General features: G+C 36.9%; 2 long non-coding RNA genes across 2 annotated transcripts; one reads left to right on the forward strand and one right to left on the reverse strand.

The window, feature by feature from the left end:
• Window positions 1-609: 609 nt before the first annotated feature.
• Window positions 610-4,201, reverse strand: LOC108488960 (uncharacterized). The gene is made up of 3 exons (XR_001871851.2): window positions 4,070-4,201; window positions 2,354-2,438; window positions 610-910 (listed from the first exon to the last, which is right to left on the reverse strand). It is a non-coding gene; the product is annotated as an uncharacterized LOC108488960 (long non-coding RNA).
• A 17,865-nt stretch (window positions 4,202-22,066) lies between these two features.
• LOC108488954 (uncharacterized) lies at window positions 22,067-22,814 on the forward strand. Its single transcript, XR_001871849.2, has 2 exons — window positions 22,067-22,314; window positions 22,445-22,814. It is a non-coding gene; the product is annotated as an uncharacterized LOC108488954 (long non-coding RNA).
• The last annotated feature ends 403 nt before the right edge of the window (window positions 22,815-23,217 follow it).

A 23,217-nucleotide genomic window follows, 5' to 3' on the forward strand; every position in this document is an offset into this window, starting at 1 on the left:
AATAAAATGTAAAGACCTACCCATTTCGAAGGAGAGAATGCCATACCCAGTAAGCTAGGGTCCAACATTTCAGACCTTTGGGACTAAGTTGGTCTTCGATTTTTAAAATTCATGTATGAAGGTTCGAGAGAAGGATATTCGGTCTTCCGGGACTCATGAAAGATTAGAACTCAGTAAGTTAGAGCTCAATCTCTCGGAACTCCCAAATACTGAAGGTTGCCTTGATTTTGGAAACCACTACCCACAATAACGTGATGCCACACCCAGTAAGTTAGGGTGCAACGTCCTGAATTTCAAGAATAAGTTTTTATTTGAACCTCATACAATTACATTTAAGAAGGGTATTCAATTATTTAGGTTCAACGAGGAAAATTGGTACTCAGTAAGTTAGGGCACAATCCTCCCGAGGATCCCAGATATCGAATATTGCCTTTATTTTGAAAACAATCGAGGATAAATCTTTGAATAAAATGAATTTGGGGTGATTGAAACTCAACACAAAAAAATGATGACATGCAACATGAAAATAGCAATATAATAATTGTAACACTCCTAACCTGTATCCGTTGCCGGAATAAGGTTATGAGGAATTGCTTGACTGAACAAAACTTCTATAAGGTCAAAGATACTCACTATCAAAACATAACCGAATATCTAATAACAAATTAACTACTGTCAAGTTATAACTAAAACATTTCACCACATTAGTTCAATTATAAGGTTTCTCTAAACAAAATGAGCAAGCCATCTTCGCATGGCTATAATGTATACAAGGTCGAAATATCATTCTACCTATAGTCTATCCTATACATGCCTTAAACCATGATGATATACAATCTTCTCAACTCACATAATGACTCGATAGTGTGATGATATCTCCGGCCCTTCCAACTCGAGCTAAAGTATAAACCTATAAGAAATGGAAAAGAGAACACGGAGTAAGCTTCAATGCTTAGTAAGTTTTAAGTAATGCAAACAATTAATTTACTTATAGATCGATTATTTCAAATTTTCAAGAAATCATTCTTAGATAATTGCCATTTTGGCAAAGTATCCATGAACATAATGCATATTTAGCAAATTCACCTCACTTGAATCTGAACTCAATTAAAACCAAATATTGAAATGACAAATAAGATCATAAGAACTCGAAAAGCATCTCATTAACAAGTTTTAACCATGTTTGCAATAAAATCACAAATTCACTACAAGCTGTCTTCCTAAGCAACAGTCACTAAATTATTTATAACTGGAGATAAGAAACTCCAAATCAAGTTCCGTTAATTTTCCCTGAAATTAGACTCATATATATTCCATCCATAAAATTTTCAGAATTTTTGGTTTGACCAATCAATACCAGATTTTTATTGAAGTTTCCCCTATTTCACTGTTTGACTATTCTGACCACTCTTCACTACAAATCAATTTTCTCATTATACATAATTTGAAATATGTTATCGTTTATTTCATTTGAAACTAGACTCATTAAGGAGTCTAAGGATATAAATTTTATCTTATAACCATTTTTGTACCATTTATAATGATTTTCTGAAAACAGAACAGGGGACCTCGAGGTCATTTTGACTCTATTCCACGGCACTTCAAATATCTCATTATTGGCAATTATTTTGCTCACACGGTTTCTTTTATAAGAAACTAGACTCATTAAGATTTCATGACATGATTTATTCAGTTTCTAACTCAACTTCCACGATTTATGGTGATTTTCCGAAATCACGTTACTGCTGCTGTCCTAAGCAGATTTATTACCCATTCTTGCATTCATATTATTTAACATGTATATCACCAAATCAATCTCATATAACCTTTCACCATAACCGAATACACATATGAGATTTTCACATATACTTCTCATTTCTCAATCATGATTCAATTCCGATCAATCTAACATATAAAAGTATATAATACATACCTGATCAACTTAATGTATTTGACATATTCAATGGTAGTTTACTACGAACATTCGAAATCATAATCTTACTCCAATCATTGGCGTTAAGTCTGCTAGGTTTAAAACCCAAATCCAATCACCACCACAAAGCATGCGGGACTTTAAGCCCGAATATAACACCAGCACAAATGCCTTCGGGGCTTAGCCCGGATATAACACCAGCACGAATGCCTTCGGGACTTAGCCCGGATATAACACCAGCACGAATGCCTTCGGGGCTTAGCCCGGATATAACACCAAATCATATAATAAAATCAAATACCAACATCTAAGACTTTCTTTCTTTTTCAAGATATACTATGTTATTAAATAAATACAACACTTAATAAATCACTTAAAACTTATAAAAGAATCAACCCCAAGTACTTAAAAAGAACTTACCTCAAAAGTGGTTGAACGATTATATACAGCTATTCGAGTACTTTCATTTTCCCCCTATCCGAATTTGGTGTCCTTGGTTCTCGAGCTAATAGAAGAAAACAAAGTTTACCATTCGATGATCTACTCCCAAAACTACAAGTTCATCATTTAACTAAATTTATTCACAACCGAATCTATATATAATTTATACATTAATATCATATGCATTTAGCCAAATATGTTTTCTTTTCATGTTCACATACAAATTTCGTTTTCAAAATCATGAACTTGTAAGTTATATTCGAACACACAACTACACATTAACTTAGCTATTAAATCAAACCTTGTAATCATTTAATTTTATTAGCCGATTATTTGGTATATTTAAAATTACACATATAAAACCATTTTGCCAACTCAACCTTATCTTTCTAATACGTCCAATTGCAACATCAAAACACCAACTAATGCATTTCTCTCATGATCGAACATAAATATAAACTCATAACCAAATCTTTATATAAATCATTTATATACCAATTTACCGTATGCTCATAGCTTATATACTAATTCAATTAAATCATTTCTTGACTAAAATACCACATTGCCATAGTACATATAACCTAAATGGTTGAATCCACTTGGTTACTACTATCACATATCACATTCGTCACTACCATAATAATCTACTTGGAACTTTCAACTAAATTTTACTATACCAAGATTACATAGAAACAAAATAAATTCATTTCAACCATTTAGTACATTCGGTATTTGCTCACATGAATACAAAGATTTAGCATTAATTTTACTTAACTAAATTCTCCAATCTATATTCGGCAATTATGTTAAAATACTTAAGCACACCAGCCGATTCTAGCCTATCATCTACTTCACAACAATTCGTCTTCTTTTACAACACATACACAATCTATTAACTAAAGAGGGTCATTCGGCATCTATCCAGTATATATTAATAATTTAAAACACAACATCACCAAGCTATTACTCACATTCACATTCGGCAAGGACCAATTAATAAACCTTAAATTCAAAATCTAGTTTCGTATGCATATATCACTTGAAGCATCAAACCCAATTCATTAATACCTAATTTAACAAGTTCAAAACTCATTTCGACAATGAGGTTCTTGATTTAGAACAAGGATAATCCCTCTATTCACTATCCATAATCAAATTCGACAACCATATACACTGAAATTTAACATTCGTTCTTTCCCTCAAAATTCAAATTCATAATTCATTTCTTGCCAATTGTCGAACATCAATAGCCATTTAGGACAAATATACCTCATACAAGTATTATTTTAACCCACTATGTACCACTCATGCATTTTAACCCTTATAGCCAATTTCTATCTATCTAACTAGCCACAACTAACCTTATTCATCAAGATATAAAATCAAACATACCTCAAATTGCCTTCACAAGGGCCGAACACCATAGAGCCTAATTGTTTCTTTGTTCTTTAAGCTACGGCAATTGAAGGAAAGTAAAGCGTGAAAACTTTGTTTTCACCACCCAATTTCTTATTAATTCCCAATTTCCAACATTATTTCACATTTTAAAGCATCAAACACAAGAATTCTTATCAAAGCATCCATGGCCGAAACATGCTTAACAATTATAAACAAGAATTGGACCATGAGTTAGCTAGACAACTTAACAATAACCTCAATAATCAAGTTTCCATCAAAATTTTCAAGAGAGCTTACCTAATAGAAGAAAACAAAGTGCCAAATGCCTTAGGAATTTTTCCCCTCCCCTCCTCACAAGTTCGGCTAGGTGAGAAGATGAACAACCCCCCCATGAAAACATTGTTTTTATCACTATTGTTATAATATTAATATTCCTTTAATATTATAATATTCATTTCATATTATAAAACAATTTAACTTATAAAATAAAAATAATAAAATCATATTTTATTCATGATTCATCATCATTACGCCCACTACACTTAAAGATGAGCTATTTGACATGCAAGGACTCCTTTTTTTGTAACTATAACTATTCAGCCACTTTTTAATTTTGCCTAGCAAGATTTAAATGTTTAACAACTAAGCCCTTTTTGATTAATTCACATCAAATGATAAAAATCAAAGCATTCAAAGATTCACACATGCATTTTCACATATATTAGACATAGAATATAGTATTTAATTATTTTCGTGTCTCGATTTTGTGGTCTCGAAACCACTTTCCGACTAGGGTTAAATTAGACTGTCACAATAATAAACTTGACGATGTATATATTAACACCTAAAATATAGCAAACATAAAAATTAATAATAATTATAACAATAGTAATAAATATAACAACATATAAACATAGCAAGAATGACGTTAACGATATAAAAATACATAATGGAAATGAAAATAATATGTCAATGATGGTATCAAAATAGTAATAAAAGTAAAACTAAAATAATAACTATGGTGAATTAATAATGGTAAGAAATAATAAATAATAATAATTTGGCATAAAAATAGTAACCGATATGAAATAAAAAAATAATAAAAATGACGTAGTAAGTCTATTAAGAATTTAACAAAAAATATATACATGTAAAAATTATAAGTAATAATAAAATAATAGTAATAAATGGTAAAAGGAATAATGTATAAAGTATAATAAATAAAATATAATAAGTATAATAAATTATATTTAAAATAATTAACTCCTAAAAAATAGAAGAAAATAATTATAATAATATGATAGTTTAAAATAAGTATAAAGAATGAATTTTATAGGAACAAACATAATATACAAGTAATATAATAAATACAATAGATAATAGTATAATAAAATTATAATAAATAGTAGGATAAAAAACCAAGAATTAATAGTAGGATATAATAAAATATAAAAACAATTTTAAAAAAAAATTAATTACGATAAATGTGGCCAAATAGTCGAAATAGGATTTAATTGGAATCGAAACGGGAGTTCTGGGGTAAAATCATAAATAAAAGGGGAAGGGAGGACCACATTGGAGCACGCGTGAAACAAGGGGGTTTAAAAATGGAATTTACCCAAATTCCTGAACCCAGCATTAAATATGGACCAAATTAAAAGCTGCACAAAATTGCTGGGCGAAATTCAAAAACAAAAGTGAAACAGATTTGGGCAGCATTAAATGCACAGGGATTTAGTGTGCAAATTGACCCTTTAAGGGCAAAACACGCGGGCCCCATCCTTTACAATCAAATAAACCCTTTACCCCCTCCCCAAACAATTTGCTACTGCACGTTGCAAGCAAAACCAGGGAAAAGGGCAGGCCTTCTCTTCCCTTTTCCTTTGGCTGGGGTTTTGAATCCCCAAATGCCACTGACACTAAACCGGAGCCCGACCGACGAAAGTCAATCCACGAAGGTAAGTATTCCTTTCTTTATTCCCTTATTTCCGTATATATACAAAGAAAACAAAACGAAAATGAAATTAAAAGCTAGAAATATAAAAATAGGAATTTACCCAAAAGAAATCTCTAACCTAATTTCCTTCTGATATTGTATTCGAAATTTTTTTCTATTTCTTGCTTGGATCGTGCCTTTACACCCAAAAAAAACTCTCTGCTCCTCTTCTTTTACATATGATTTTCGGCTTTATATAGCCTTTGTTTACAATGCTTTTTGTTACTTGTTTTGCAAATCTGTGCGAGAATCTCGGAGCCGTGATGGAGTGGGACGTCGACGTGGCATGGTGGAGCGATGTGCGGCGCGCGTGGTGGCTACCAGTGAGAGGCATGCGGCGTGGAAACTATTTGGGGATGCTGTTCTTATTTTTGTTGTGAGGGGTTTTTGGGTAGTTTAGTTTAGTTGGGCTGAATAAAATTGGGCTGGGTCTTGTTTTAGTGGTTAATTTGTTTAGGCCTGGGTTTGTTTAAAAATTTGGTCCTACAGCTGTCTCTTTTTGCTCATTGTCGTGTAATAAGAATAGAGTAAAGATTTTAGGAAGACTAAATTTGCTTGGGCTGGCTGAGTCTTGTCTTTTTTGTCACAGCCGATCGCACTTTATTGCTTCAAAAATGCTCCTTTGCTGCTTCATGTAAATGAGATTTGCTGAAATTTGATCTGCTCCGCTCCTGCTCATCGAAGATAAGATCTGCTGTATCTGACTTGCTCTACTCTTGTTCAACGGAGATAAGATCTGATATATTTAGCCTGCTTCACTCCTGCTCAGTGAAGATAAGGCTGATGATTAGAATCTGCTCCATCATCAGTACGTAGAGATTCACCAAAATTCGATCTACTCTGTTCCTGCTCAACGAAGATAAGATCTGCTATATTTAGCCTGCTTCACTCCTGCTCAGTGAAGATAAGGCTGATGATTGGAATCTGCTCCATCGCCAGTACGTGGAGATAAGATTAGCCAAAATTCGATCTGCTCCGCTCCTACTCAGCGAAAATAAGATCTGTTATATTTAGCCTGCTTCACTTCTGCTCAGTGAAGATAAGGCTCATGATTGGAATCTGTTATATGTAGGACCAAATTTATGCCCGGGACCAATAAGCAGAGCCCAGAACACCAACCATCCAATTAGTACCCACTAAACTGACCATTAACTCCTAAACTACCCCACTAAGCCACCCCACTAACTCCATCACCCTACTAAGCTACCCCATTAACTCTATTACCCTACTTGTCACCATGGAAGGAGGCAATCAGTTATAAAATTTGGCTATAAAAGCCATTCAAAACTATTGTAAAGGGGGGTTGGTTTTTGGAGATTAATCAAAGATCAAAGCAAAAGAGTTTTTTTTTTTGTCTATTCTTGTTTTAAGTTCTTTGTTTGTCTATTTTTTCATTTCAATTTTATTTTATTTTTTTTATACGAAAGTAAAAATAAAGGGAAGAAACTTACCCATTTTAAAATTACCAAAAAGGGTTTTTTGATGTTCTATTTGCAGTGTACTGGTGGCGTAGATAATGTGGCTCATGGGGTTTGGTGACCTGAGTAAGGTCGGATGATGGTCGGATTTAGATGGGAGGGGAGAGTATTATTATTATTATTATTATTATTATTATTATTATTTTATTACTTTTACTATTATTTTATATATATTTATTACCATTATTTATTTATTATTATTAGTAACATATTGTTATTTTATTATTATAATGGCACTATATTAACTAGTTTTGTCTTGTTATTACATTCATCACTTCATTATTACTATCGTTCTTAATTTTCTTTATGCTTGCTATATTTTAGGTATTAATATATGTTATTAGGGTTATTATATTGCTATTTTCATATTGCATGTTATCATTTTTAAGTTTCACCGCTAAATTCATTTTATTCAAAGATTTATCCTCGATTGTTTTCAAAATAAAGGCAATGTTCGATATTTAGGATCCACGGGAGGATTGTGCCCTAACTTACTGGGTTCCAATTTTCCTCGTTGAATCTAAATAACCGAGTACCCTTCTCAAATTTAATTGTATGAAGTTCGAATAAAAAACCTAGTCTTAAAAATTCGGGATGTTACACCCTAACTCACTGGGTGTGGCGTTGCGTTATATTGAGGATAATGATTTCCAAAATCAAGGCAATATTCGGTATTTGGGAGTTCTGAGAGATTGCGTTCTAACTTACTGAGTACTAATTTTTCACAAGGCTCGGATGACATAATACCCTTCTCTTGAACCTCCTTACATGAATTGTAAAATCGAAGACCAACTTAATTCCGAAGGTCTGAAATGTTGGACCCTAACTTACTGGGTATGGCATTCTTTCCTTCGAAATGAGTAGGTCTTTACATTTTATTCGAATAATCCCGATTTTCTTTCAAATAAAAAGATCGTACTCTAAAATCTTTTCAAATTTCGACATCAAGACATCAACTAATCAAATAGGTACCAATTTCTGGGCGTTACGAGGGTGCTAATCCTTCCTCGTACGTAACCGACTCCCGAGCCCATTTTCTCAAACTTATCAGACCAAAAAGAATTATTGTTTTAATAGGCCCAGATGTTTTATTAAAACGATTGATTTTAAGGTGGCCCAATCTCACCTTGGAAAAGATTGGTGGCGACTCCATTTACATTTTTAAAGTCGATCCACGTTTTTCAAATTTAAAATGGTTTCGACAGCTGGCTGTCCCTCTTTGCTCGTTGTCATGTAATGGGAACGAAGCAAAGATTACAAAGGCCAATTTTGCCCGGTCCTGTCAGATCTTGGCTTCTTGGTGTAACCTTATCGTAACCCGCTGCATCCTATTACTTCTAAATGTCTCCTAGCTGTTTCATGAAGGTATGATTTGTTGGAACTTTATCTGCTCCGCTCTTGCTCAACGAAGATAAGATCTGCAATTTAGCCTGCTCACTCCTGCTCAGTGAAGATAAGGCTGATGATTGGAATCTGCTCTATTGCCGATACGTGGAGATAAGATTCACCAACATTTGTTCTGCTCCGCTCCTGCTCAGCGAAGATAAGACCTGGTATTTAGCCTGCTCCACTCCTGCTTAGTAAAAATAAGGCTGATGATTGGAATCTGCTCCATCGCCGGTACGTGGAGATATGATTCACCAAAATTTGATCTGCTCCGCTCCTGCTCAACGAAGATAAGACCTGGTATTTAGCCTGCTCCACTCCTGCTCAGTGAAGATAAGGCTGATGATTGGAATCTGCTCCATCACCGGTACATAGAGATAAGATTCACCAAAATTTGATCTGCTCCGCCTCGCTTTCGTGAAGATAAGACTCAGTATTTAGCCTCGCTCCACTCCGCCGGTGAAGATAAGGTGATGATTGGAATCTGCTCCATCACCGGACGGAGATAAGATTCACCAAATTTGATCTGCTCCGCTCTCCTTTCGTGAAGATAAGACCTGATATTTAGCCTGTTCCACTCCTGCTCAGTGAAGATAAGGCTGATGATATCTGTAATCCTGCTACATTATCCATTGGGGAATCCATCTGCGGAAGAGTGATATGCTTATGCTAGATGATTAGGATGCAAAATATGAATCAAATGCTCCTAACTATATGTATTATGGATGTTAAATGCACAAAATGCAAAATGTCATGAGAATGATCCATTTTTACTTTTTGGGTTGTCATCCCTCGTTGTTTACTAAGGTAACATCCCTGACATATGCCTTCTTGTTTAGCTCGGTAGAAGAGGACTTGAAGATGCGGTTAGTCCCTTATTTCTCACACGTTTCTAGCCCTTTTAAGCTCGGTGAGTTCTAAATAACTGTCATGTTTCAGGTTCTCGTATTATTTAGAAACCTTTCAGAGTAATATGCAAAACCTTCTTTTGAGAGCATTATTAGTTCATTAATCATTATTTCAATAAAAATACTCGAAAAAGATTATAATGATAGGTAGAACTGAAATTTATTCGAGTTAAAATTTACGAAAGATGTATCAACAAAGAAAGTAGACATTGTTTGAGATACAAAAACGGATGAAAAGGAATAAAATAGGTACCCCAGATTTTGCAGTTTGAGCTTCCCTGTACGAACTCCTCGGGGACCCTTTTAAACTTGGCACGCGCTCAAGGGATCTTTAGTATTTTGTTGATGCCCCAAGATGTAGCTTATCTCCTCTTTGTTGATTCAAGTATAGTGAGACTTTCGCTTGCTTCAGTTTGGATCAAAATTTGAATTGCCCTTTGAGGGTTTTCAATTCAAAACCCCTTTGGTCTCAAGGTGCCCTTTTACGAGTTTTCACCTTGGCCTCTACCTTCTTTTTTTTTTTTGGTGCCCTTTACGGGTTTTCACCTCAACTGCTTCAAGCAAAATATCTTTTGACAGAATTCGAATTTATTGGGTTAGGCAAGCTCTTGCCATCCATCTCTGCTAGTATCAATGCCCCTCCAGAGAAAGCCTTCTTTACCACATAGGGTCCTTCCCAATTTGACATCCATTTCCCCCTGAAATCTTTTTGCATAGGGAGAATCTTTTTCAATACTAAGTCCTCCTCATGGAACACCCTGGGGCGAACTTTTTTGTTGTAGGCTCGCATCATTCTCCTCTGGTACATTTGACCATGACGAATAGCCTTCAGCCTCTTCTCTTCAATCAAGTTTAGTTGATCGTAACGAGATTGGATCCATTCTGCTTCATCTAACTTCAGCTCTGATAAAAATTGGAGGGAAGGGATTTCGACCTCAATAGGTAAAACTGCCTCCATCTCATAGACCAATGAGAAAGGTGTTGCCCCTGTAGAAGTTCTGACAGATGTCCGATAAGCATAAAGGGCAAATGGGAGCTTTTCATGCCAATCTTTGTAAGTCTCCACCATCTTCCCCACAATATTCTTAATATTCTTATTAGCTGTCTCAACCGCCCCGTTCATTTTCGGGCGGTATGGTGATGAGTTGTGATGTTTAATGTTGAACCGACTGCAGACTTCTACTATTGCGCTATTGTTCAGATTCAACGCGTTTTCAGATACGATTCTTTCTAGCATACCATAACTACATACGATTTCCTTCTTCAGGAACTTGCTGACCGCCGACTTTGTGATATTGGCGTATGAAGCAGCCTCTACCCATTTGGTAAAGTAGTCAATGACCACAATAATGAATCGATATTCGTTGGAAGCCTTTGGCGAAATTGGCCCAATGACGTCCATGCCCCACATTGAGAATGGCTATGGGGAAGTCATAACATGGAGGGGTGAAGGAGGCACATGGATTTTGTCTCCATAAATTTGACACTTATGGCACTTCTTAGCGTAGTTGATGCAATCTCCTTCCATTGTAGACCAGTAATATTTGAATCTCATGATTTGTCGAGCCATTGTGAAACCATTGGCATGTGTCCCACAGACACCATCAGGGACCTCCTCTAGAATTTTCTTTGCCTCAATAGTATCAACACATCTTAACAACACCTGATCCTTTCTCTTCTTATATAGGACCTCACCGTCTAGGACATAGTCACTGGCTAACCTTCTCAATGTTCTTTTATCATTTTCGGTTGCTTGATCTGGGTACGCACGGCTCTTCACATATTGTAAGATATCATGATACCAAAGATGATCATCTCTCTCTTCCTCTTCATTAACATTACAGCAGTGAGCTGGAGCCTCACCAATACTCATCTGAACTGGCTTCATATTCTCCTGTTCATTTACTTTGATCATGGAAGCTAGTGTAGCCAAGGCGTTAGCCATCTGATTCTCGTATCGTGGGAGGTAATGAAAGGTAATATCATCGAACTCTTCAATTAATTCCAGGATTAACTTTCGGTAACTGATCAATTTGGGATCTCTCGTTTCCTACTCGCATTTAAGCTGATAAATTACCAATACAGAATCTCCATATACTTCTAATACTTTGATTTCGCGGTCTATAGCTGCCCGAATTCCCATGATACATGCCTCGTATTCTGCCATGTTATTTGTGCAGTCAAAATTCAGCTTGCAAGTGAACGGATAATGATCTCCATTTGGGGATATCAGTACTGCCCCAACTCCATTTCCAACGGCATTTGACTCTCTGTCAAAATTTAGTTTCCAAAAATGATCTTCAGGCATGTCTCCTTCAGCGATTGTTACATACATTAGATCTTTATTGGGAAAATTGAAATTCAAAGGTTCATAGTCCTCCAAAGCTCTACTAGCTAGGAAATCTGCTATTGCACTCCATTTCACAGCTTTTTGGTTTATATAGACTATGTCAAATTCGGAGAGCAGAATCTGCCATTGGGCCATCCTTCCATTTAAAGCGGTTGACTCCATCATGTATTTGAGAGGGTCTAACTTTGAGATTAGCCAAGTTGTATGGTACAACATGTATTGCCTCAATCTTCGTGTTGTCCAAACCAAAGCACAGCATAGCTTTTCAATTGGCGGGTACCTCATTTCACACTCAGTGAATTTTTTACTGAGGTAATATATCGCTCTTTCTTTTCTCTCAGTCTCATCGTGTTGGCCGAGCACACACCCCATCGAATTATCAAATACTGTTAAGTATAGTATCAATGGCCTACCAGGACTTGGTGGTGTTAGCACTGGGGGACTGGACAAATATTGTTTAACCTTTTCAAAGGTTTTTTGGCATTCATCATCCCATACCCCAGGATTGTGCTTTTTAAGAAGATGGAATATGGGGTCACACTTCTCCGTCAGTTGCGAAATAAACCGTGCGATGTAGTTTAGTCTCTCTAGGAAACCCCGGACTTCTTTCTGAGTTCGTGGCGGAGGCAGCTCCTGTATAGCCTTGACTTTGTCAGGGTCGACTTCTATTTCCTTCTTACTGACTACGAAGCCGAGTAACTTTCCGGACCTAACTCCGAAGGTGCATTTTGATGGATTGAGCTTTAATTGGAATTTTCTTAACCTCAGGAACAATTTTCTCAACACCCGCACATGCTCCTTTTCAGTTCGGGTTTTTGCAATCATTTTGTCAATGTAGACCTCAATTTCTTTGTGCATCATATTATGGAACAAGGTTACCATGGCTCTTTGGTATGTGGCTCCTGCATTTTTCAATCCGAAGGGCATCACCTTGTAGCAAAACGTTCCCCATAAAGTTATGAACGTAGTTTTTTCCACGTCCTCAGGATGCATCTTGATCAAATTGTACCCGGAGAACTCATTCATGAAGGAGAACAATGAATAGCCTACCGTATTATCCACTAGAGTGTCTATGTGAGGCAATGGAAAGTTATCTTTTGGGCTGGCCTAGTTTAAATCTCTATAATCTACACACATCCGCACTTTCCCATCTTTCTTAGAGACAGAGACGACGTTGGCCACCCACTCCGAGTAATTAACCACCTGTAAGAAGCCAGCATCAAACTACTTTTTGACTTCTTCCTTTATTTTCATTGCTACATCTGGTCTCATTCTTCGGAGCTTCTGCTAAATTGGCTTGCACTATTCTTTTGTGGGAACACGATGTACTGCGATATCGGTACTTAAACCAGACATATCCTGGTATGACCATGCAAAGACATCTTTGAATTCTTGTAATAATTCAATGAGGTCCCGTCTTGTCCTCTTACTCATACAAGTGCCAACTTTCACCTCCTTCCCTTCTTCCAAGGTCACATTTTTTATAGTTTCCTTGTGAGGTAGAATCTATTTCTCTTCTCGCTCCACCATCCTTAACAAGTTCAGAGATAAACCACAATCCCCGTTATCTTTAAAATCCTGAGATCCCTCAAAGCACATGTCTTGCTCAAAAGGAGATTCTGGACTCGTATCAGTATTGCTCATAATGTTGACATCCGGAGGCGTATTACGAGTGCAAGAAAAATACCCAAAGAAAACAAAATAAATTATTTTGTATGGTATGATTGTGTATGGAATGAAAGGAAGAAAGAATAATTGCTCGAACTGATATATGAAAATGTATTTTTTATTGAAAATAATAATGTTTGAACATGAGCCCATTTCACAAAAGATTCTTATTGTCCTTAGGCTAGAAGACAACAAGTGGGTTTTGAATATTACTCTGTGTTATCTCTAAAGATTACAGGAATTTTTTCGACAGTCCAGTTATTCAAAACACTCCCAGGCTCATACGGGCAAAAGCCTGATAAATTTCTTTCCATTGCTTCCTTTTCAAACGTGGCGTTGATGTTCCAAATTCCCATTACATCCTTGACCATTCCTTCTTTTATCCTCTTCTGTGCAGAATGAATAAACCCTCCAAATACAAATGTTTGAGAAATGTGAGGGAAGCTCATCGGTTCCCACCTGACTTCTGTCCCACTCAATCTTGCTCTCCCCTGTTCTTGTTTCCTTTCAAACTCCTTTTTTACTTGGCTTGCATTTGGCCTGAATCCCAAACCGAAGCGATCCCACTTGCCAACCAAGACTGGCACTCTAACTTGTCCACGGAGGTGCCTCTCGAGTTCTCTGCCTGGTAACGCCCCTTTCCCAACTGTCAGCTGCAGGCTCATTTTCGTAGCCCTTGATATCTTAGGTATCGGAATCCTGCTTCCTTCAGCTATAAACGTTGCGTTTACAAACTCTAAAGATCGAAATGAACATTTAACCGCTTCGTTGTCATTCTTTACATAGGGTGCATCACTGGTAACTGACGCAATAATATCCTCCTTCGCATTTATTGTTATTAGCCGACCCGCAGTAACCATCTTTAGCTTCTGGTGCAGCGAGGATGGCACCGCCCCAGCTGAGTGAATCCAAGGTCTTTCTAATATGCAGTTATAGGAAGGCTTAATGTCCATCACGAGAAAATCTACCTCGTACGCGTTTGGGCCAATCTAGAGAGGTATCTCTATCCTTTCCATCACTTTCCTTTCTATGCCGTCAAACGCTCTCACTGTGTTCTGACATGTCTTTATGTGGGAGCTGTCTATAGGTAAACGATTTAATATAGACCAAGGCAATACATTTAATTCGGACCCCTTATCAACTAGTACTCCAGGTAGTGTATACCCCTTGCAACGGGTAGTGATGTGCAGAGCTTTAGTAGACCCCCTACCCCCTGGAGGTATCTCATCATCGCTGAAGGAGATGAAATTGTCAGCGCTTATGTTAGGGACGAGACGGTCTAATTTGTTAACCGAAATGTCATCCGCAACATAGGTTTCGTTCAACACTTTCATCAGTACGTTGCGGTGGACCTCTGAATTTAGCAGCAGAGCCAATACAGATATGCGATCCGATTGTTGGTGTAGTTGTTCCATAACAGTATACTCGCTGTGTCTTAGGAACTTCAAGAACTCCTTGGCTTCATTTTCCATTACTGACTCATTAACCAGTGCTTCTGATCTCTCGATTTCTTGCTTGAGCATGACGGGTTTCTCTTTTGCTGGTTCGGCTTCTGTGTTTAGCGTGTCAATCAAACCCTCCTTCTCTGAAACTGCTATACTACAGTTATAATTCCAAGGCACCCTACGACTATCTTTATAAGGGGGAGATGTTGGCTTCTGGATTACAACTCTTGGTGTGATTCTTGCTTCTACATCACTAACTCTGGGCCTCGAAATAATTATCACTGGAAGGCTGGCTCTGCAGCCTTCTTCACTTGACTCTCCTCTTAGAGAGCATACATCCTCCTCTTTGACAGACTCGAGGAACTCAAATTCCTTATTATCCATTAGACCCTGTACTAAGGCCCTGAACTCAATACAATTCTGAATTTCGTGATAGTTCTCATAATGTAACTCACAGTAGTTCCATGTATCTTGGATTTTATTCCCCAACCCCTGCGGGACTAAACCTCTCTTCTGTATTTCCTTCTAAACTAGCTTCAATGGGGTTTTCACCTCCGCGGTATTCAGCTTGACTTTCCTCCCCATATTCTCAATTATCGCGTTTACCCCTTTTTCAGTATGACTGGGCAACGGATTTCCTGTACCAGGTGTATCATCGAATTTTACAACACCTGCTTTGATAAACCTTTCTACACACCTTTTGAACGAGGTACAGTTTTCTATCGAGTACCCCGTAATCCCTGCCTGGTATTCGCACTGAGCATTTACATCATACCATTTAGGGTATGGGGGTTGTAACGGTTCTAAGTGGAAAGGGGCCACTACGTGTGCATTGAACAGTTTTTTGTACAACTCCCTATACGTCACTGGTATAGGAGTGAACTAGAACCTCTCTGTATTCTGCCTTGTGTTAGGCTCTCGCCTTGGTGTGGCCTGCTGGCCTGTGACTATCGTTCTCGATTGATTAATAGTGACAGGTTTTGAATAGCCTGAGCTCACGTTGCTTACCTCGTTTTCCTTTTTCTTCGGGGATGACCTTCTCGTACTTTCCCCCGTTTCTATCTTCCCGCACCTTATTGCATTTTCTATGATTTCGCCAGACATCACTATGTTTGCAAAACTCTTAGTTGCGCTCCCCAACATATGATTAATGAAAGGTGCCTTCAAGGTATTAATGAAGAGCATGGTTGTTTCCTTTTCCAGCAACGGTGGTTGGACCTGTGTAGCGACCTCTCTCTATCTCTGAGCATACTGCTGGAAGCTTTCACTTGGCTTCTTCTCCAAATTCTGGAGTGTGATCCGGTCAGGTGCTATATCCATTATATGGCCGTACTGCTTCATGAAGGCCTGAGCTAGGTCCTTCCACGACTTGACTTGGGTCCTACTCAATTGATTGTACCATTTCGCTGCAGCCCCACTCAAACTGTCCTGAAAACAATGGATCAACAGTTGATCATTGTTGACATTCCCCGTCATCCTTTGACAAAATATAGTAATGTGAGCCTCAGGGCAGCTGGTTCCGTTATATCTTTCAAACTCCGGCATTTTAAACTTCGGGGGAAGTACTAAGTCCGGGACCAAACTTAGTTCCTTTGCATCGATTCCGCAGTAATGATTAGCATCCTCTAACTCCTTGAACTTTTCCTCCAACCATTTACATCGATCCTCAAATCATTTTGAGACCTCAGCCTTTGTCTTTTCCACCTCTGCTGCGCCGTCGAAGTTAGGGACCTGAGGGTTTGCCAGATTATCTCTAGGGTTAGTGTTCGATCCTGCTGGGAAGTTTACTGGTGCTGAGGTACCAGTTTGATAAAGAGGCTGGACATTAACAGACACCTTTGGTGGTTGTATTTGCATGTTCACTGGCGCAAAACTTGTAGGACAAGCGGAATCCTCATTGTCATTCCCAGTATCACCCATAGGGCTTTTTCCTTTGTCAGACCCTCCTTTCAACAGCTGTGTCAGCTGGCTCATCATGTTGTTCTGTGACTCCAGCATTTTTTTCTGAGACTCCAGCATTTGATCTCTCACCTCCTGCTGGATCCTAGCCAGTTGTTCTTGCATCTGAGCTTGCAGTTGCTCTTGCATCTCCTTTTGCATTTGTTCTAATTTCTATAACCTCTGATCCATATCCCTTGTTTTCCTCCGTGTATAGTAGCGATGTTCCAGGGTAACTAGATAAATTATCACTAATTAATAGGGTTATTTTGTGCAACTTAATGTTTATGATGCCATGCAATGAAAATGCACGACATGAATACAAAAATGTGTCAATCTGATTCAATTTTATTTAGAATAACTTTACTAAAAGACAAAATCCTTTACATAAAAAATAGACTACATATACGGCCTAGCCCTTATGCCCAGAGCTCTAACTTTTTTAAGAAGTTCAGCCAGCTCTTGACCTCGGTTCGATGCTGACTCATATTTTACACTTAATACATCAGCTTGGACTGCCAGGATTTGTAAATGTTCTGCCACTTCTCGAATCTGAACTATAGCTTCTCCCATGAGGTGATCTCTATCTCGAACCTTATTCTGAGACCAGTGAAGTTGTTCCGCCAGTTGCTCATTATTTACTTCTAGTGATTCAATTCGGTGTTCACAATCCTGTAGCGCAGCCTCAAGTTCTTCTATCTTCCCCTTCAGATTCTCGATCTCACTTAAGCTAGCCTTTAATTCTATTACAGAGTCACGACTACGATGCTGATGCAATGCCTTTTCTAACTCTGTTATTCGAGCTTTTAACGTTTTATTTTCACTTTGGTTCTCTGATGTAGTCCTTTTCAAGGCTTCCTCTCGTGCTCGAGCATCACAAAACCTCCTCTTTCATTGATCGGCCTTAGACTTTTCTTCTTGGATTTTTTGTTGCCATTTTTTCGATGTTTTTCCCAACCTGGCAGTTTTAATCGACATATGTAGCTTCTTGTAATCATTCTTCAGACTGTCCAAGTCTTCTTCAACTTTCCTTTTCCCCTTTCTCAATTTCTCGGCGTCTAATTTCTGGACGTCAATGTCCAATTTTAGATATACCTTCTCCTCTTCGAGTTTCTCTATCTTTTTCCCCAACTCTGAACTTCTCTTCTCAAAATCTTGTTTTATAATTTCTAATTCGGAGGGAACTACTCGCAGATACTCCTCTATCGGTTGACCACCCTCTAAACTCGACCCAGGGATATTGTCGTTAACTCGCCTACTCAATCATCCATCATACTCAGGGGTCGTCATCGGATCTGCAGCCAACCCTTCCATTCGACGAGTCTGATTCCAAGCATTAGAAATTTCTTTAACCCTTTTCTTGTAGTCTCCCTTATACGAAAATTCGCATTAAGCAAACCCATGGGTTACCGGTATGAACTGTCTTACTGCATATTGCCTAAGCACGAGCAAGGGAGCATATCCAATGGCTCCCCAGATCCCAAGCAAAGGGACCCAATCGAAACTCCCACATCGAAAAAGAATTTTGTTAGGCATCTAACAAGGTGCTTTCCACTCAATGTCCTTTCCCTTGAGATTCCACAGGAGCGCGATCTAGTTTTTTTCCGATATGTCATCTTTTCTGGGTGTAGCTGCTATCTCCTTTAATGGGGAATAATTCCCAAAGAAAGCTCGATAATAACCTTTGTCTATCTTCCAAAAATGACTGTGAAACCATACTAACAATAACTGTACACACTCTATAAATCTGCCCTCGCCAGTCCTTCTACACGCGTTCAAGGACCTGAATGTCTCAGCTAAAATTGCAGGAACTGGTGTGACTCCCTTGTCAAGTCGGTCGAATAGATCCGTGACCACCTCATCAACATATCCCAATGCCTTAGGGAAGAGTATCAACCCGTAGATACTCAAGGCAAAGACGTCAACTTTCTTCTTCATATCAGGATGTGTTAGGATCAAATCTCGCAAATTCTTCTATGGGATACACTTACACTCCCCTTTCTGCTTGATCCTTGCCGTAACCCACTGTTCGCTCATTCCAGTAATATTCATTAGCTTTTTCGAAAACGCCGAAACATATGCAGCTCTCGAATAGGCCTTATCAACTTGTACCTTCAGACAATTTAATAAAGCTGTATACTCCTCCATCGTGGGTACTAAATCCACCCTCCCAAACGTAAAGCAGCTATATGCAGGGTTCCAATACTGAGCAAGGGCCCGGAATAAGTGTTCGTCTATTTTGATATCAAGTAGGTACGGTAGATCTCTATAGTTGCAGTAGAATAATTGTTTAGCCTCATCATCCCACTGATTCTATATCTCCTTCAATTCCTGATGATTATTTTGAGTCACGCTAATGCGAGTAAAATCCCATAACTCAGATTTGTATCCCTTGGCTAGACTGTCTCCCTTCTCTAATTGTGTTATCTCTGACCATTTATGGACAGCCGCATTATTTTCTACCTTATCAAGGAAATTGTCCCCCATGACGAGCTTTCTAATTCAGAAAATTGAACACGAATTGACACCTTTCAAATATGGAATGACATGTAAATATGGCAAAACAAAATACAGCAAGTTAGTATCATATATCAGAAACATAACTCAAAGTAAAGAAAATAGAAACAAGCATCTATTTGGGGTAATCACTAGGGTTTAATGTAGTTCTTCCAAAGGTGGGCCCTTAGGGTTCCTCTATATGTGGTTTGGTTCTAGAGTTGAGGTACCTGAACCAGCACATTCCTCGATCCTCACCCATTATAGGCTCATATAGACTGAGTTCAGTTCAGGGGGATACATTTCCCTATGGCTCACGGAGGTGAAAACCTCACGAAGACATAGGTACGGATGTATCCCAAAAGCGATCCACTATCCTGCACGGAGGTGAAAACCTCACGAAGGAAATAACTTCTCACTCCCACTTAAGAGGTGTGACCACAACGGTCATACAATGCCATGACAGAAGATATAAAAGAACTTTGAAAATAAAAATATCGAAAAAACATAACACCAAACAGATGAAATGCAATGAGAGGATCGAAGACTCAAAACCAAATTCAACTTTCGACAAAAGACAAAAAGTAATCAAATCGCGGCTTAACTCTCTTATAAATCCCCAGCGGAGTCGCCAAGCTGTCGAAACCATTTTTAAGTTTTGAAAAACGTGGATCGACTTTAAAAATGTAAATGGAGTCGCCACCAATCTTTTCCAAGGTGAGATTGGGCCACCTTAAAATCAATCGTTTTAATAAAACATCTGGGCTTATTAAAACAATAATTCTTTTTGGTCTGCTAAGTTTGAGAAAATGGGCTCGGGAGTCGGTTACATACGAGAAAGGATTAGCACCCTCGTAACGCCCAAAAATTGGTACCTATTTGATTAGTTGATGTCTTGATGTTGAAATTTGAAAAGATTTTAGAGTACGATCCTTTTATTTGAAAGAAAATCGAAATTATTCAAATAAAATGTAAATGACCTACCTATTTCGAAGGAGAGAATGCCATACCCAGTAAGTTAGGGTCCAACATTTTAGACCTTCAGGACTAAGTTGGTCTTCGATTTTTAAAATTCATGTATGAAGGTTCGAGAGAAGGATATTCGGTCCTCCGAGACTCATGAAAAATTAGAACTCAGTAAGTTAGAGCTCAATCTCTCAGAACTCCCAAATACCGAAGGTTGCCTTGATTTTTGAAATCATTACCCACAATAACGCGATGCCACACCCAGTAAGTTAGGGTGCAACGTCCCGAATTTCAAGAATAGGTTTTTATTTGAACCTCATACAATTAGATTTAAGAAGGGTACTCAATTATTTAGGTTCAACGAGGAAAATTGGTACTCAGTAAGTTAGGGCACAACCCTCCCGAGGATCCCAGATATCGAATATTGCCTTTATTTTGAAAACAATCGAGGATAAATCTTTGAATAAAATGAATTTAAGGCGGTTGAAACTCAACACAAAAAATGATGACATGCGATATGAAAATAGCGAAGATAATAATAAACTTGACAAAGTATATATTAATACCTAGAATATAGTAAAAATAAGGAAAATCAACAATAATTATAACAATAGTAATAAATATAATAACATAACAAACATAGCAATAAAGATATTAACGATACGAAAACACATAATAGAAGTGAAAATGATATGTTGAATGATGATGTATATATATAGTGATAATAGTAAAGTTAAATTAACAATGCTAAATTAGTGAAAGTGAAAAGTAATAAATAATAATAATTTAGTATAAAAATATTCGATAAAAAACTATGGTATATAAAAATAATAAAAATAATATAGTAGGTCTATTAATAATTATATTGAAAAACTTTAGCGGAAAATATATACATATAAAAATTATAAATAATAATAGTAAAATAATAGTAAACGGTAAAATAAATAAATAAATAAAATATGGTAAATAAAATATAATAAGTATAATAAACTATATTTAAAATTATTATAAAATATGTATATAAAAAGAAATAGTACAGAAAAAATGATTATTAGTAAAAAAAAATATATAACAAGTAATGTAATACATATAATGACAATTTATACATAAAATAATTAGTTTTATTTTAAATATATATATATATATATATATATATATATACACGAAGCATATAACAAATATACAAATAAATAAATAATATAATAATGTGAAACATAACTCCAATTGATTAAATTAAATGAAAATAAATAAAAAATAATGAAAATGATATAATAAGTATAATAAATAATAGTGTAAAAAATATAATAAATAATAAGAAAATAATTTAATAAATGATAGTAAAAAATAAAATAGTAATAATAGATTAATAATAATACCAAAAAAATAATTTTGTGATAAAAGTGTCTAAAATAAACAAAATAGGGCTTAATTGAATTAAAAAATGAAATTCTGGGGTGAAAACAGAACAAAAGGAGACAAAGGAACCAAAATGCACACGTGGGTAAGGAGGGAGGGGTCTGGGCGCAAATTTCCGGGGTAATTTGAAAGCACTTAAAGAAAACAAAAAAAAAGGATTTGATTGAATGTAGGCGCAGAGGACAGGGACTAGTCGCGAAAATTTCCCATTTAAAAGACATATGCACATTTTCATCCCTTTAATGCACGGCCAGCTTTTCCCCTTCCCAGGCTCTACTTTTGAGGGGGGAAAAAAATAAAATAAATGATGCCTTTTTTTTTTTTTTTTTTTAAAAACATTGAACCACCCTTTTTGAGAACCCAAAAATTTATCCATCTATCTCTCTTATTTTCCTTAAAAAAAACAGAGAGAAAGCTCCCAAATTTTCACTTAGACCCGCACCACCTTCATCAGAGATTCAGCGCGCCGAGGCTGCCGACGTCGGGAGTTCGTCAGTAAGTCCCCTCTCTCCCTCTCTTGTTTTTTTTTTTAAAAACCGTTTGAAAAAAATTGAAAAGGAAACAAAACAAACGAAATCCAAATCAAGAGAAAATTTCAAAAAAATGAAATTTTGCTTGTTTGTAGGTTCAGTTGAGCACATCTCTGATGTGGGCTAGTAGAGGAGCGCACGACGCGGAGGGACGCGCGATGTGCGGTGCTTGGGAACCTCCACGGTTGCGGTGGCTGAGGGTGTTAGCTGCTAGGGTTTTCATTTTCTTTAATTTTGCTGGGCTGTTAGGGTTGTTTTGGGTTTAAGTTTGATGGGTTTAGGGTTTGGGTAATGGTTTGTATTGCTAATTGTTTTGGGTTTTAAATGTATTGGGCCCTGGGCATAAATTGGGCTTAACAATGTCAATAGGGGAAAATAAATAGAATGATATTATGATTGGAACTGAAAAGTATTGAACGTGAAATGGAATTAAGACAAATGAAATATGCACTTTATTGTGAAAAACTATTTGAGATAGCAATTGATGAGAAATTGGAAATGTCATGAATGATGTGCTTATGAAATTGATTAATTGAATGATTTTTGTTATGCAGAGATTAAATGTGTAATTAATGTAACTTTTTACTTTTAAATTATTCGGATTATAGAAATACCACTGAGTTCTTACTCAACGTACAATTTGTTTTCCGTGCGCAAGTTAGGTGTTAAAGTTGAACGTCGATTCGGCATCCACAACAATCGAAAAGTGGTGACGTATGTTTCTTTTTGTCGGCATGCACCTAGGTTGTTTTATGCTTGTCATTTTTGGAAATGATTGTAAATGACATTATAAGATGATAGTGGTTGCTTATATACAAAAATATATGTGTTATGTTGAGGTTTAAAACGAAATGTTTAATTTGATACA

This window comes from Gossypium arboreum, chromosome 10, assembly GCF_025698485.1.
Source record: "Gossypium arboreum isolate Shixiya-1 chromosome 10, ASM2569848v2, whole genome shotgun sequence".
Taxonomy (NCBI): Eukaryota; Viridiplantae; Streptophyta; class Magnoliopsida; order Malvales; family Malvaceae; genus Gossypium; species Gossypium arboreum.